The sequence below is a fragment of the Medicago sativa genome, chromosome 3 (genome assembly GCF_051527215.1).
Source record: "Medicago sativa cultivar Bolivia chromosome 3, Bolivia_mono, whole genome shotgun sequence".
Taxonomy (NCBI): Eukaryota; Viridiplantae; Streptophyta; class Magnoliopsida; order Fabales; family Fabaceae; genus Medicago; species Medicago sativa.
In genome coordinates this window covers 33,245,727-33,263,186 of record NC_140751.1, presented here as the reverse complement: position 1 = coordinate 33,263,186, position 17,460 = coordinate 33,245,727, and the positions used below count along the sequence as shown (strand labels likewise).

The 17,460-nt window shown below is 34.2% G+C and overlaps 1 non-coding gene across 1 annotated transcript; it reads right to left on the bottom strand.

Moving 5' to 3' along the window:
* Positions 1–16,806: 16,806 nt before the first annotated feature.
* On the bottom strand, positions 16,807–16,913 carry LOC146937239 (small nucleolar RNA R71). The gene has a single exon (XR_015033627.1). It is a non-coding gene; the product is annotated as a small nucleolar RNA R71 (small nucleolar RNA).
* Positions 16,914–17,460: the final 547 nt, after the last annotated feature.

Sequence of the window (17,460 nt, the reverse complement as noted above, 5' to 3'; positions counted from 1 at the left end):
CACATCTTTCCAGGTTTCAATCTAGTTTTTATTTTGATGTATTTTAATATCTTGTTTGAAAAGTGTTGAGCATTGATATTTAAAAGTCATCATAAAATATAAGAGTTTACTTAATTCCGTCAGAAAATCGTTGGATAATATAACTTAAATTTGTCCGAAAATCATCGGAAGTTTTAATTTAATTTCGTCTGAAAACCGTAGGAAGTTTTAATTTAATTCCGTCCGAAATCTGTCTGAAAACCACATTCATATAGGTCTTAGGACTGAGTCCATATGCATAAAAATTGATGACGATTTGTATTTGGTGAATAAGTGTAATTGTGTGAGACGATGAAGGTGATTATTTGTTTATGTACTTATGAAGATGATAGGTGATTATTTGTTTATGTACTTATGAAGATGATTGTTGGTGACTATATGTGACGTGACTGTTTTAAAAACTAAATTGTGATATTGTGTTTGTGAAGATTTATGGTTCTTATATTATACTAATATTTTTTTTAGCAATGTGGATTGAGCTAATATATAATATTCTTCAAGGTTTCGAATATTATATTTGTGATGTTATACGACCTTAACTTAATTGCTTACGTGTTCTTCTCATTTATTTTATGCTATTACATATTCTCGAAACTCACCCCTTCGTTGTTTGTGTTTGCTGGCTTGGCCCTGCTGTTGCGAAACCGTAGTTCTATAGGTTTTGAGTCTTGGAGTCAAGTACATGCCTTCCATGAACACTTGTCTTGTGTCGTTTGTTATCTTGGGGAAAAGCACAGCTCTGATAGTGACACGGGAAAATTGATATGCTTACATAGTTTTGTACAAGAAAATCATTGCCTATATTGTAAAAGAAAGTATTTTTGAAAGTAAAAGATTTGATGTTAATATTATTATAATTTTCAAGGAAGTGAAAACTGAATTATGTTAGTTATGAGTCTTTTGTGGAAGAATTCTTATATTATTAAGAAAGTTTTTATTTGACATTTTCTGTTACGAATCAAACTCTATTTTTGAATAAATAATACTATTAATTATTCTGGGATTTAGGGTGTCACACATATCATGCTTAAACTTATTCCCGAGCAATCTCGAATTCCCATGGTAGACTCATCATGTACTCGCACATGCCTTTCTTGATCATGCAACATTTCATCTTCGTATTCTCGCATACTATGTTTTGCGTAATCATATTAATGCTTGCTCGTTAATTTCTCTCTAAGAAAACTTCTTAAATTAACACACAGGTCATTGGCGTTGATGATTCTTCATCATATATATATATATATATATATATATATATATATATATAAACATATTTAATCTGGGTCCTAGTCGTTACCATAAAATTCACAGAACGAGTTGATAACACAATCGTGCCATCAAATCTTGTTCCAAATGAATTTAGCTTACTCTACGCGAGTCATGATCGACCGGTACCTGCAGAATTCCATTTAATTTTCAAGATCATCAACTCCAATCACCCATATGCGTATACCTTTCTAAAACCATATAAACTTTATGATTCAACCTCATGACGAGCCTTAGCAAATTAATTTAGCAAAACATAGGTTCGAGGAATACTCATAACTACACAAAATCCGGGAGTCTTGTGATTTCACATAACTCTTCACCACTTAAACTTCTTACTTCATGCCTTCACGTCCGTAATGTCCATTCCGTATACCGAAACCTCTAAACTCTTGGTCTAAGCTCCTTCTTAACTCTTGACACATTAACTTTCAAAGTTACCTTAAACCGAATTGATTCTGTTAATGGTTGTCCATGCCTTTTCCTTTGGAAACCTTGGGATATAATGTGCATTTGTTACTTGTTATAGAGGGTGTTAATTGCGTAAACGATTGTGAAGACAATCCCCCAATAGCCACTACGAACCCTAGAGACGAACTGACAGTTTTCGGAAACACTGAAAATTTCGCCCCAGATTCGCGATCAGCGAATGCTTCTAGAGCAATTTCGCTATTAGCGAAATTTGCGCTATTGGCGAGTTTCTTCAGCTCAGTTTTCCAAAAACATATTTTACATAAAAATATTATTTCTCAACTAACCCAATGCACATCATTCATTCCAAAAATCATAAAAAAAACAGTTCATAACCTTGCATGACATTATTAACATCAATCGATACAATTCTCGGCACATCAGAAATTAATACTTTAGTCGTTCTAACTCTTAACATAAATCCTTAACTTCTTCCATTAGGAATAGCTCATCTCATTACTCTGCCGCCTCACACTACATTCCAAACGTTAGAACCTTACTCATACTACTATCTCTGAGAGCTTACTTATTCTGTCAACATATGTCGACTTCTCCTATTCTTGTAGCCTTGCATTAACGTTCCAAAATACAATTCCTTTCTATAACACAATCTTGTTCCACAATGACTCTTACTGAAACTCTCGGTCAAACTTAAATATTCCCAAATTCTTCTCCTTCGGGTATACGAAGTATCATTAACTTCTCACCCAACGTTGTCGGAATACTCCATCATAACATTGCTTTGCATTCCCGGAGGAGTCAAATTTCAAATGCTTAGCTCCGGCCACCTTCTGGAACGATTAGATTCCTACTTTCGCTCGCTCCGAGTTCACACTTCTCAGTTCATCTTCATCACATACTTCGTTCCTCATGGGTCCTATTCAGCTCTCAGGCATTCGTCCTAACCGTCGAGTCTTAAATTGAGTTGATCAGGCTCAACTAACAACAACAATTAAAACATTTACCTGGAACCCAATGGTCCCACTGAAGGAAAATCGAAAGATATCATACACAGCGGAAGAAGAAGAAGAAGAAGAATTTCGATTTTCTTTCCTTGGATCATTACGAAATTCAAACATGAATCAGTGATTCGATTGTTACCTTGAACTGTGGAATCTGAAAGCTAGAACTGGAAACTGGAATCTCGATCACAGCCAAGCAAGCAGCAAGCAGTAAAGCCTCTAGCAAGTCCACACGAACAGTGCTCCTCCAAAACTCGGTGCTAGCCAATGAATTGGAAGTGCAGAGAAGAAAGGGGTTGCTTCAAAAATGTGTAACCAAAAACTTCAGCACCAGAGTTCTATTTATAGAACTTCTAGTGTGCTCTGCAAGTCATAAGTCACTATTGGGCTTCAGTAAGCCCAACAACGAGTTTAGTAATTTTGCTAACTAATTAGCGTTATTTACTAAACGCACCCCTTATATAAGTCATACTTATATATTTCTCTTTTGACTATTCTTTGTGTGTGACCCTATAGGTTCTAGTCACGTTGGCAATAATATTAAATCTAATATTTAATATTATAAACAATGAGCGGTATCTAGCAACACATCATTGCTACCCAAGTGACAAGAATGTCAAGTGATCTGACGAAACCTTTCCATGATAATACTCGTGTGTACACTTACTCCTTTGTCTCGATATCTTTATTGATCCCAAGGCATAGATATTGTCACCCTTGTATAGATCAATGTTTATATTCCTTGATTCCGAAATATACTGAATAACGAATAAGTCCAATATCTTATATTGACTTAGTTCGGCATGGCCATGCAATTTTACAGTCATATTTCATCAAGAGGCCTAAAGATATATCTCCTGTTTATGAGGAGGGACAAATCCCATCTAGGACACTCATGTCCCTCAGCATGATTCATCAAGTACCCATCAACCAACGTTATGGTTATCCTTTTACAGACAACGTTAGAATGGCAACAAAGCACTTGAGTCCACATCTAGGGATCATAGTGGTTTCAGGTCTAAGAGCAATATACATTATTATCATTGTGAGAATATCTTATGACAATTTCATAACTTACTATGTAGTATTCTCACGGCGGGTCAATCCAATATAAATATTACTCCTAATATTTATATTTATGTGAAGACTTGATAACTCTTTTATCCATGATCTGTGAGATGTGATCATCAGTCTACCCACATAATAGTCTCTATGCTTTAATGATATCCCACTTCTCAATAAAGTTCGACTACGGATACTTTAAGAATAGTTTCCTTATGTTTAACGGGGTCTCACAATTAAGTTATACTTAATGTTCCATCAAACGGACTAACTATTCTAGGGACTTTATTATTTTGAAACAAAACAAAATCAATAAAGAAATGCCTTATTATTATATATTCATAATATATACTTATATTAATATCATGATACAAAGCCAAACCCAATCAATATTGATTGGATAATAGGGCTTACTCCAACAATCTCCCACTAGCACTAAAAGCCAATCAAATATTAACTCAATATATATTGATCAAGTGTTAGCATCAAGCACACCCTGGGCATGATACTATTCTAGTAGATAAGGAACTCTTTCCTATGTTGGTAGGTTACACTTCTTTCAATTTCCACTTTTGATCTTCCATCGAAAAGAAATTGAAGTGTCAAAGTATACATTTGGATTATTGGTGAGATCAAGTATTCATTGCTCGCAAGATTAAACCAATTTCACCTCAGACGGGATCAATGGAATCCGCAACGCAAGAGACACATGGTTTCGCTCAGTTATGAGCTAAACAATCCAAATCATATATATTTGACATCTGTAATAGAAACAACAACTATTTGAAGCTTGTACTTTTACAATTTTCATAGTTGATATCCAAGCATAGCATTTATTCCAAATTGCGATTTGGATATACTGTACACCGATATTAAAGTCAGCATCATTGTAACTTCTTTACAATGTTCCTTTAATCCGTGTTCAAGAAACAATCCTTAGTCCTTTAAGACATCCATGGATATTCTTGAAAGTATTCTAGTGTCGAACACTACAATCAATTTTGGTACATATTGAAAATAATTTTCTAACCATGTCTCACATGTGTAGATAAATTGTTTTGGTGACTAACATACTCCACCAAACTAATATCAATGCTCCCACTATTCTCCTTGTGTGCACAAGATTTTTATTAATCAAAGTTTTTCATAAAACTTCACTAATAAAACAAATAATTCAACTTCAAGAAGCTTGCTCCAATTCATACATGAATTTTGTAATATATATATATATATATATATATATATATATATATATCTTTCTAGCATCCTTTGGATTAACGAAACCCTACATATATGTCAAATACATATACAAGGTCATTCTAATTAAAGAATGCAACATCGTTGTCCATCTCCTAGAATTTGCATTATACAATAATGACAAGTGGGATCGTTAGATTTAAGCATTATGATGATGTAATAGTTTCGTCATGATTTGCATCACGAGTTGCATGAAACCTTCTACAATCAATCACATCTTAAATGTATTCATAATACCATCCATGTCAGCTTTCTACAAGAAAACTCACATTCATCTCATGAGTCATACTCATTTGGATGATTTAACCAATATCCATATATGGTTTGTGTACATGGATTATTTATAAGATCCCATGGCATTTAGCCATTTCTCAAAGTTCAGGCCATTTACGACCTTCTAGTAAGTTTGGGGCTCATCTACCATGAAAATCATAACACCTTGTTGAGCCATGACAAAATCATGTTACTCATTGTAGTGATATGACATATCAAACTCATCTAGATCTTGTGCTACTCGAACTGGTGATTTAATAACAACCCTTTGTTGAATTAGTTCATGTTCCATTCTTAAAGATACATGTATTTTGTGGTACTTGACTTAATTCAAGTTCTACAACACTCCCACTGGCTCCTGCAGAGACATACTCCTTTAATAGGAATACTCCAGATCTAGAGACAAACGACTATTGTCATGAAAGGTGATGTATAATCAGTATCCCTTTGTTTCCTTAGGGTACCTCCACAAATGTACATTCATTTAATTTGTAGTTTAGTTTATCTAATAAACCATATAACCTCAAATTATCATAAAGTCAAAAACTAGGTACTCTTAGCTCCATATCTAATATGGTGTCTTTATGATTACTCTATTGGAACTTGTAGTGGGTGAAGAATAACTGTAATTTAATTTAACATCAAGAGTCAATGAGTTATAACCAAACTATTTTAGATCGATTCATGTCAAACATGAAGCGATATAAATAATAATTATACTCATTAATCAAGCATTTACCATCACGACTTACTCATATGGTCTTTATACTTTTAAAACCTATTTCTTTTACTTCATTGTTAAACTTTTTGAACAATTTCAAAGATTTCTTGAATTGTGTCAAATACACTTTTCTCATATACTATTAATTAGTAATGTTAGATGAAGTAAGAGAAATAAAATATCCAGCAAATACGTTTAGTGCTCCATATACATCTCATATGTATATCAACTCAAATAGATTATGTGTCATTTTCACCTTTACCGGTATATTAATCTATTTTGAAAGGTGGAACTCACATCCTTCAAATGATATAAAACCAAATGAGTCCAATAGTCCATATCCATGGATTTTGGAAATGTGAATCACACTTGTTTGTACTAAATAGTGATGCCAATGATATACAAAAGGTTCAAATCTCATTTGATCCTTTTCTCATATGTTATAGACTAGCTTATCAATATCATGGAACTCAAATCCATTACTTGATCAGCACATTGTATAGAAAACATTATTAGGACAATAGGACAATATTTGTCTATCATTCAACTACATAATCCTTCTCTTGTCAATACAAGATTTATGATTTAATGTTTCTATTTTATATGGAATTTAATAACAATTATTTGGTTCCATATCATGTTAAGTTTAAGTCCAAGCATAAGCTCTTATAGTCAATGAAACAATTTGTTCCATTCCAGACGTAGGTGAACTTCACTTATGGTTAATGTTCTGCTTCTTTAAAACTCTCTATATTTCAACAAATATGAGATTAATCATCAAGTTTCATATACTTATGATGAAGAAGTAGAAATTTAACTTTCTATAACTATATGGGTAAATAAGAAGTCTTACTTCTTTCTTATATTTTGACCCTTTCAAAACTACGAGCAATTTTTGTTTTTCAACTTTTGAAATAATTGCTTCCCCTTTTTGCAACCGTGTTTAACCTTTCAAAGGTAGAAAAACAGAATTTGAATTATATTCTTATCCATGTACATCTACTTGATAGGCTTAAACTATTCATCTTATAACATTGAGGTTGAATGATCATATCATTCTCCAACGTCGTTACCACTATGAGATATCCTATATCTACTCATTTGACCCAATGCTTCTGATAAGCGTTATTTTTCAAATATAGACATAGAAAGTTGCTAGGAAATAACTGCTCGAGAATATACAGTTTTTCTCATTCTTAAGAACATTTCTTAAATTTTGTACCAATTCAGAAACTCTTTTCTGAAAATTTTGTTCTTCATAAGAACTTTAACAGTATAATAAAATTTATATGCTAAAGAAATTCTAAATACAGAAAATAAATAAAATAAATGTATCATGATTTAAAACATATTTAAATAGGTCTTTAATTAAATACGCTCCCACTATTTTACTCAAATCAAATGACCTTCAAAACACTTGATTCGGAAAATCCCGTTGGAAGATTTTCTAGTGGGTTGAAATCCATATTTCACCTTGCTTTAAGTCAACGGGGGCTGTACTCAAAACTCAGTTATTTAGGTAGGAACTCCTTCCAATTGTATCTCATACAACTTTCAAATCATTTGAGTGAATAACTCCTTACTCTAATCTATCATATAGATGTTCCCAAACATTGCTTCTAAATTTATTTTAATCTTATTAAAATTAATTTAGTTAAGTTAAACCCAAAAGAATAACACTTGGGTAAATTGGATTACCGCACCGCAACTTACTAGTATAGAAAGTGCACCTCGCGGAGGCGAAACCTACACATTTCGATATTAGTCTTGAAGGGTGTTAAACTTTTGGAAAGCATTAAACTTAATATTTTGAATTGAAGGATTTTTATTAAGTTTGATCTCACCTCACCACGGCTTATATATCATATATATTCGCACTCCAATCATAACATGCATAACGATTATACAATAATAAAAGTGACATGATTATGGCCATCCTAACGCTATGACTATCTCAAGCCAATGAGAGAATCTAAACTAATCCTAGAAACGACCTTGCTTCTCCAAGCTTGACCTCCAGGACTATCCTAACGTCATGAGCCCTATTACTTCTTTGCATTCTATTTACATTACATATGAAAGAAACTCGTTTTACATACGAGGGAGTGGATGAGAAGAGAATGTACAATAGAGATATAAGAGAGAGGCACGACACGCAGACCGTATTTTAATATCCAAAAGAAATAAAATAAAAGGACTAGGGCCATAATCATTCACATGATAATAATAACAAACACACTTTTATTATTATTAATTATACCTTATAATTAAATAAATTAAATTAAAATTTGACATATGATCACACTACGCAGATTAGCTGGGGGTTTAATTGAGTACCAAAATATATTATATTGAGTACAAAAATATATTATATTAAGTACAAAAATATCTCATATTATGTACCAAAATATATTTTATTGAGTACCAAAATATATTATATTATGTACCAAAATATATTTCAGATTAAGTACTAAAATATATTAGATTGCATACCAAAATATCTCAGATTGTGTTCCAAAATATTCTAGATTGCGTATTTCGCATCAACACTTGACACGTTTATGAACACCCAAATCGTTTCGGCAAATATTATGATCAAATCCAAAAGATCATATATGATATTGAAACTCTTTCAAATCATGATTCTTTTAAATTATAAACAAATCAAGTTAAAGTCATGCAAATCGATTAAATAATTTCAAAAGATCATATATGACATTGAAACTATTTCAAATCATGATCTTTTAAATTAACTATCAATTTAGGATCGTTTATTACCTTTCAAACAACTTTTGAAAAACAATCCAAAAGGTAGAATTTTTTATTTACTTAATTTTATAGTAATATTGACACTCAATAATTATTATAGTTAAATCTGCTTTATTTAGGCAATCAATTTGTTTCCAAAACAAATTACAGGGCTAAAATTAAGCAAATATTTTATTACCAAATTCAAAAATCATATCTGATATTGAAACTCTTTCAAAATCATGATCTTTTAAATTTACTACCTTTCTCCAATTAAATAAATTAATTAAACATAAATATTTTCAAGGATTGTTTGTTTAGCATGAACAACCGGATCTATGATGCTTCACCAGATTCGGATATTGAAGCTCACTCTCACGAATTGTTCAAATTCACAACAATCTCTTTGAAAACAATTGATCGAATGATACAACCATAATAATACAACGCTTGTATAGTTAGGTATCCTAATACAACAATCAAACATCAATAGTTTTAACAATTGTTTGTTCAGTATGGACAACCAGATCTTTGATGCTTCACCAGAATCGGTATTCGAAGCTCAATCTCACAAGTTGACTACAAATTCACAATCAATTATATAAAACCTATTGAACGAATGATATCATCAATATATCACATATAATGATGTTGTATTAAAATCATATATCACATATATGATATTTATCAATCAATTTTAATTAATATTTAAATTTAAATAATAAAATATTAACACTTAATATTCTATTTTATTAACGGATTTGCATTCCAAATTAATTCCTTATAGAATATCAAAATATTAGCAAATCAAATATTTGCGAAAATATTATTATCTCTTAAAACAATTTTAAAAGATAATCTAATTTGATTTGTTTCCAATCATGTTCCCGTCGATATGTATAATCGATATGTCGATACTTCACCAGAAACGGTTTCTGAAACATCAAACAAATCGAAAAGCCATGCACAGAAAACATGATACGATGCCAATTTTAATTCTCTTTATTATTTAATTTCGATTCAAAATGTTTAATCATATTAAAACATAAAGCAGTAACAAAGCAATCCGATTCATGGTTTCGTAATTGGCTCTGATACCATTGAAGGAAAAATCGAAAGATATCATACACAGCGGAAGAAGAAGAAGAAGAAGAAGAATTTCGATTTTCTTTCCTTGGATCATTACGAAATTCAAACATGAATCAGTGATTCGATTGTTACCTTGAACTGTGGAATCTGAAAGCTAGAACTGGAAACTGGAATCTCGATCACAGCCAAGCAAGCAGCAAGCAGCAAAGCCTCTAGCAAGTCCACACGAACAGTGCTCCTCCAAAACTCGGTGCTAGCCAATGAATTGGAAGTGCAGAGAAGAAAGGGGTTGCTTCAAAAATGTGTAACCAAAAACTTCAGCACCAGAGTTCTATTTATAGAACTTCTAGTGTGCTCTGCAAGTCATAAGTCACTATTGGGCTTCAGTAAGCCCAACAACGAGTTTAGTAATTTTGCTAACTAATTAGCGTTATTTACTAAACGCACCCCTTATATAAGTCATACTTATATATTTCTCTTTTGACTGTTCTTTGTGTGTGACCCTATAGGTTCTAGTCACGTTGGCAATAATATTAAATCTAATATTTAATATTATAAACAATGAGCGGTATCTAGCAACACATCATTGCTACCCAAGTGACAAGAATGTCAAGTGATCTGACGAAACCTTTCCATGATAATACTCGTGTGTACACTTACTCCTTTGTCTCGATATCTTTATTGATCCCAAGGCATAGATATTGTCACCCTTGTATAGATCAATGTTTATATTCCTTGATTCCGAAATATACTGAATAACGAATAAGTCCAATATCTTATATTGACTTAGTTCGGCATGGCCATGCAATTTTACAGTCATATTTCATCAAGAGGCCTAAAGATATATCTCCTGTTTATGAGGAGGGACAAATCCCATCTAGGACACTCATGTCCCTCAGCATGATTCATCAAGTACCCATCAACCAACGTTATGGTTATCCTTTTACAGACAACGTTAGAATGGCAACAAAGCACTTGAGTCCACATCTAGGGATCATAGTGGTTTCAGGTCTAAGAGCAATATACATTATTATCATTGTGAGAATATCTTATGACAATTTCATAACTTACTATGTAGTATTCTCACGGCGGGTCAATCCAATATAAATATTACTCCTAATATTTATATTTATGTGAAGACTTGATAACTCTTTTATCCATGATCTGTGAGATGTGATCATCAGTCTACCCACATAATAGTCTCTATGCTTTAATGATATCCCACTTCTCAATAAAGTTCGACTACGGATACTTTAAGAATAGTTTCCTTATGTTTAACGGGGTCTCACAATTAAGTTATACTTAATGTTCCATCAAACGGACTAACTATTCTAGGGACTTTATTATTTTGAAACAAAACAAAATCAATAAAGAAATGCCTTATTATTATATATTCATAATATATACTTATATTAATATCATGATACAAAGCCGAACCCAATCAATATTGATTGGATAATAGGGCTTACTCCAACACCCACTACCTTAGTTGAAATTTAATGACCCATGGCACGATCTGAATCGACCTGCTATGATACCAAATGTAACACCCATACTAAACGTATCTAGAAAGTTTAGCATGTTCGTTATCCTTTAGTACTGGGTACAATAAAATTTACAACAATGAAACTCCAAATGAATATCATATACAATCATAAACGTTCGTACAACAAGAGTATAACATAACTTTGTCTAAAACATAGTAAGGGCATCCTTGAAATCCGTAGCATCATGCAGCGGGTACGAACGAACACTTGCTGAAATATTCATTCGGCTACTAGCATGCCATACCAACCTGTTTATCTGAAACAAATAAGGATTGGGATGAGACATAATGTCTCAGTGAGTTCTACCTAATCCTAGGCTATAGGTAACCTCGGGGGAAACCTACGGTCACCACGTGTCTACAATACAACCTGGCGGTTGATTATATGTGTGTGGTCATGCTCTCCTAGACGGTCATGCATACTAGATCTGTCATAGGTTCATCTTACTTATCATAGGTCTTACTAACATCATATGTGTCATGGCGGTTTAAGGGAACCTAATACCGCTATGCCAAGACTTGCTAAACGCATCGAGGCCTAAACATAAAATATTCATGACACGGTCCTTAACCGGACGATTAGGGAAACCTAAGATCGTCATCGGTATAACATTCGTAACATGCTCTATCTCATAAACTTATACATATCTAACATCATATCATAATCATACATAGACATAATCATTCATACATAGGTGTTAGCATTGTACAAACATATTATTATCTAAGTTCATTTTACGGAGAGCCCCGGGTGGAGTAACCCCGAGAACAATCCCATACATAACCGATGAAAACCTAGCTAAGGCACATCGGACTCCCTCACTAATGTGCGGGACCCCTTGCGGAGCTTATCCCGTTCTCACGACACCTATGTCTTACATACTCATTTACCAGGAATCCTTAAGAGATCCTATGTGTGGTAAGCTACACATACATCATATTCTTAATCATACATACATAAAGGTTAAACCTATTCATACTTGCTCGTTTACCACGGGTCCGTGATCTACCCGTTTAGCGATGAACTACCTACATGGTCATACTCATTCATAGTGAAGGGATTAGCTTATCTATTCACGGCTTAACATGCTTGCATGGTCGTTCTAGTTCGTGTGCGAAGAGAATACACTAAACGCTTCACGTCTTATCATACATAAGACACATGCATAGCATACTAATTCTCGACAAACTATGTCGAGGCTCTACATTCATTCCCTTTCTTAGTCCATCACTACCCAAAAAACTCGGTTTAAACACTCATGTTCCATCCTTGCCATACATGCTAAGATTGCCATGATTTTCATTTCAAGAATCATTTGATGTTTTGTGCATCGCCTAGATGTTGTTTTGGGGTTATAAAGTTGTAAAACGATGAAAGAAAAGCTTCGAAATGCACCACCAGCCCACAAATGAGCCAACGAGCCAAAACAAAGTTGGCAAGGTAGAGAAATTCGCTATTAGCGACCTGGGTTTCTGGAGAATTTTGCTATTAGCGAAATATTTCGCTAATAGCGAGTTTCTTCGGGTTTGTGGTGCCAATTTTGCAATTTTGACCCAAAACTCGTCCAAATCGATCCTGCAATGCACCATATACATTCGGCAACATATAGAGACATTTCTAAACATATTTCATGGCAATTTAACATGTAATCAACAAGAATTGCTTTGGGGTACTAAAGTTCTCATCATAACTAAACTAACACAAATCATATTTTCTTGCTAAAATTGCCCAACCCAAAGGAAGGTTAATCTATCTAAGAACTCACCTAACATGTTTCTTGTGATTTCTTCAAGCTCCAAGTTTCCCAAAGATCAAACCCTAGTTTATGAATCCAAGCTTCAATCCATTCTCTTGGTTGTTTCTTGCTCATGAAGCTTCTATGTTCCATGCTTGATCACCAATTTCATGTATTTGGAAGCTTTGATGGCTTAGAGAGGGAGAGAAGGGGGCGACATCTAGAGAGAAGGAGGAGAGAAATTCTTTCTCAAAACCTAGGGAGAGAAAGAGCCATTAAAAATGAATAATTTGTGTCCAAACATGCTTATATACCCCTTGCATGCGAATACCCAAAATGCCCATGGTCTTAACCGTGTTTAGCTTGACACTGATACATAAGTCCATACTTGACTGATATCGTTTGCTAAACATTCCCCGTCATACTCGCTTTCCATGAACATTTGTCCTCTGACATGTTTGACTGATAATATTCCATTAGCTGACGAGCGGGATGTTACAAGTCTTCTCAGTGTTCATCGATCATTTTGTCGACAAACATTTGGCTCGTTGCAGGAGATCCCTTATGAACCTCGGGGTCCATCCTGATTCAGCTTTCCTCCCTCGAGGGTTAGTGTATCGATGCACCTGTGAATTTGGTGGAACTTGTGAAAGCGGCAAAACTAAGTCGAGGCTTGTTTTTCCGCTTCCCGGACCCGATGAGGAATACTGAATGCCCGACATCTGTCTTTTTTGTCGTCTTTACCTGGAAATCACTTGGTTCTGTGTTCACTTTCGTTTCATGGAGAACTCAAGGTCCCACTAGGGTCATGATAACTCCTCTTGGGTGTGCTTCGACATTTTGTATTTTAGTCCATCGAATGGCTTTTAAAACACGAAGAACAAATGCTACTCGTTTTGTTTGGTGTTGTTATGTATTCGTGTTGTAACATAACAATGTCCAATTTGTAATGCTTCGGCAATGTTTTTCAATGCTTTATTAATTTCAAAGCCGAACATTTGTTACTTGTCAAAATTTTATGCTTGTACTATTTTTATTTTCACACAAATAGGCTTATATTCTCAACACATGCCTTTATTTAGGCATATTATCAAAGAAATCAAGTCCTTTGACAGATTGAAAAATGGTAAAGAAGTGTCTAAGAACATTACATGCACTTGAATTTGGTGATATGTGTCATAATTGCATATGTGGCATGATGATTTATGTACTTGGTGAAATTTGGTGAAGACGTGAATGTGTGCTTGTTACAATATTATGCTCGTATGCTTGATGATATTAATGATGAGAAAATTCATCGAGAGTGATTTAATTAAGGGTGGTTAATCACTTGAAATTAAATATGTTGTAATTACTTTCATTTGATTATGATTTATTTATGGATTGTTTTCTAACCCCTAGTGGTCGTTTGGTTGATCGCCTACCTTATTCGTATGAACGGGTAGAGGGCGTGCATGATTACTTGCTTCGCTTGGCTTGTGAGTATGCTTGAGGCTATCCTTGGAGCTACGCCGTCTTTTGCTTTTGGAGTCTTAGAGTCCGGCTCTGATTAGGATATATGTCTGTTATCATTTACGTTTATGACTTTATAAGATTTATCACTCAGTATGTTATGATTGGAGATTTATTTTGGTCATGTATTATGAGATATGTGGCATGGCTACTTTGGAGATTTTATTTACCTGTTGATGAGATATTATGAAATTTTTCCAAGCGATGGTTTGTATAATTAATTATGCATGATTTGGAATTATTGGAGAAATAACATCTAAATCCTTTATATGATGGTAGTATTTGCGTTATTTCTCGCTTTAGGGTTTAGGGTGTTATATTGATGAGTCATTAATTAGTCTATTTTATTGCATTATTTAGATTAGTTTTAATTAGATTTGATTTTATTTTATTGCATATTTATTTCCTTTTTGAATATTTTACTTTAAATTGCTTTTTATTTTATTTTCGGAACGAATATATGGTGGAAGGTGTCTTGGAGCAAAAGAAAGAGGACTGGAGCAAATACAGTACAAAAATACGAAGATACGAGACAAAAATATGTCTCTACCAAGTCAGAAGCTTGGCACGGCCAGTGCCAACATGTGGCACGGCCGTGCCACCCTCCAGAGCCACTTTTGCTGCTTTTCTTCAAGCCCAAGTTACCTTGTTGCAGCTTTACTGATTTACCCTTATAGTTGCTTAGTTTTTAAGTCAATTGTAAAGCTATAAATAGAGTAGCTCTCCACCATAAACATTCACCTTTGCTTAGAATACTTCAGTATTATTATTTCAATAAAGTTCCTTTCTTTTATTTCTTTCTCGCAATTTATTGTTTTCTCTCTTCTTCCCCCATGTCTACGATGAACATGAGTGAGTAGACTTCTTTGTCTTGGGATTGTTGGGAAAATCTAATGACATAATCCTAACGAACCAAGCTTTAACCCTAATTCTATGTAACCGTAATTTCTAATTTAGATTCACCGTTTTAACGTGGATTAACCATTATCAAACTGTAGAAGCGAAAGTGGAGGGTTTGATAATTGTTAATCCATCATCCCAAACATCAATTCATAAAGCGAGAGCGGAGCTTTGATGTTGGAACAAGTGAATCTAGACAATAATTGCAAAGGCAACTAAATATTCTTTGCAATTATTGAGACACAAGTAGTTTCAATCCTTATAAGCATCCTCTAGTAATCAAGTCAGCGAAATAGGCTTGGTTACTAGAAGTAAACTCTCACCGGAATTTCATCGGAAAGGTGTGGGGCTAAAGGGAAACCGGTCTTTAGAAATTAAGGTGTAAACCATGGAATTAGAAGTTAAAGTCTTGTCTAGTGAAAGATTTGTTATTATGACAAACCAATAATCCTAAGGCTCTTTTATATTATTGTTATTTACCTTCAGCAATCAAACATCTTTTTATATACTTTTTTCTCCTCTAATCATTCTTTTTAAGTTAATTAAGTTGAACAACTCCCTAGCGGAACGATACTCTTCTTACTACTATTACTTCGATAGACCGTGCACTTGCGGTTTGGTTCTATCAAGTTTTTGGCGCCGTTGCCGGGGAGTTAACTAATTTAATTAACTTTTCTTTAGTGATTAGATTTCTCTCTTCTTCTTTTTCTTTTCTTTTTAACTTTTTATTTTTCTGTTATCATTAACTTCTTGGGTTCTCAACCTTTTATGCGAAGAACTAGAAATCAAGCGGTATTCATACCCGAGATCGAAAGATTCTTACATAAAAGGAGGAGAGCGGCTCAAAATAATACCGCCATGGCTAATCGCACTCTCAAAGAGTATGCAACGCCGTCTACGGCTGAGCCACAAGCTATTATTGTGTACCCAACGGTTGAGGATGACAATTTTGAAATTAAGTCTGCCCTACTTAACTTGGTGCAGCAAAACCAATTTTCGGGATCCCCCACCGAGGATCCCAATCTTCACATCTCCGTTTTCCTACGAATTAGTGGAACCATGAAGGAGAACCAAGAGGCCGTAAGACTTCATCTCTTTCCCTTTTCCTTAAGGGATAGAGCTAGCGCTTGGTTCCATTCCCTCGAAGTCGGTTCCATTACTTCATGGGATCAAATGAGGAAAGCATTCCTTGCCCGATTCTTTCCCCCATCCAAAACTGCTAAACTTAGGAACCAAATTACTCGGTTCAATCAAAAAGATGGGGAATCTCTCTACGATGCGTGGGAGCGTTTCAAAGAAATGCTTAGACTTTGTCCCCACCATGGTCTAGAGAGTTGGCTCATAGTCCACACCTTTTCTAGAGAGTTGGCTCATAGTCCACACCTTTTATAATGGCTTATCTTATACCACTAAGATGTCTGTTGATGCAGCTGCAGGTGGAGCTCTAACGAACAAGAACTACACGGAGGCTTATGCCTTGATTGAAGACATGGCTCAGAATCATTACAAATGGACCGACGAGAGAGCCATCACTAGTTCTTCGACCTCCAAAAAGGAGGCAGGTATGTATGAAGTCTCTAACTATGACCACCTTGCTTCTAAAATTGATGCATTAACGGAGAAATTTGAAAAATTCAACGTTAGTACCATCAATTTTGTTTCTACTCCTTCTTCTTGTGAAATCTGTGGTATAACTGGTCATGTAGGTGTTAATTGCCAACTAGGTAGTGCTATTAATGGTGTTGAGCAAATGAATTATGCTCAATACAACCAAGGGATGAGACAAAATCAAAATTTTTGCAAAAATCAAAATCCCTATGGACAAGTAGCACCACCTGGTTATGCAAACAACCAGAGATTCGGTCAGAAATCCAA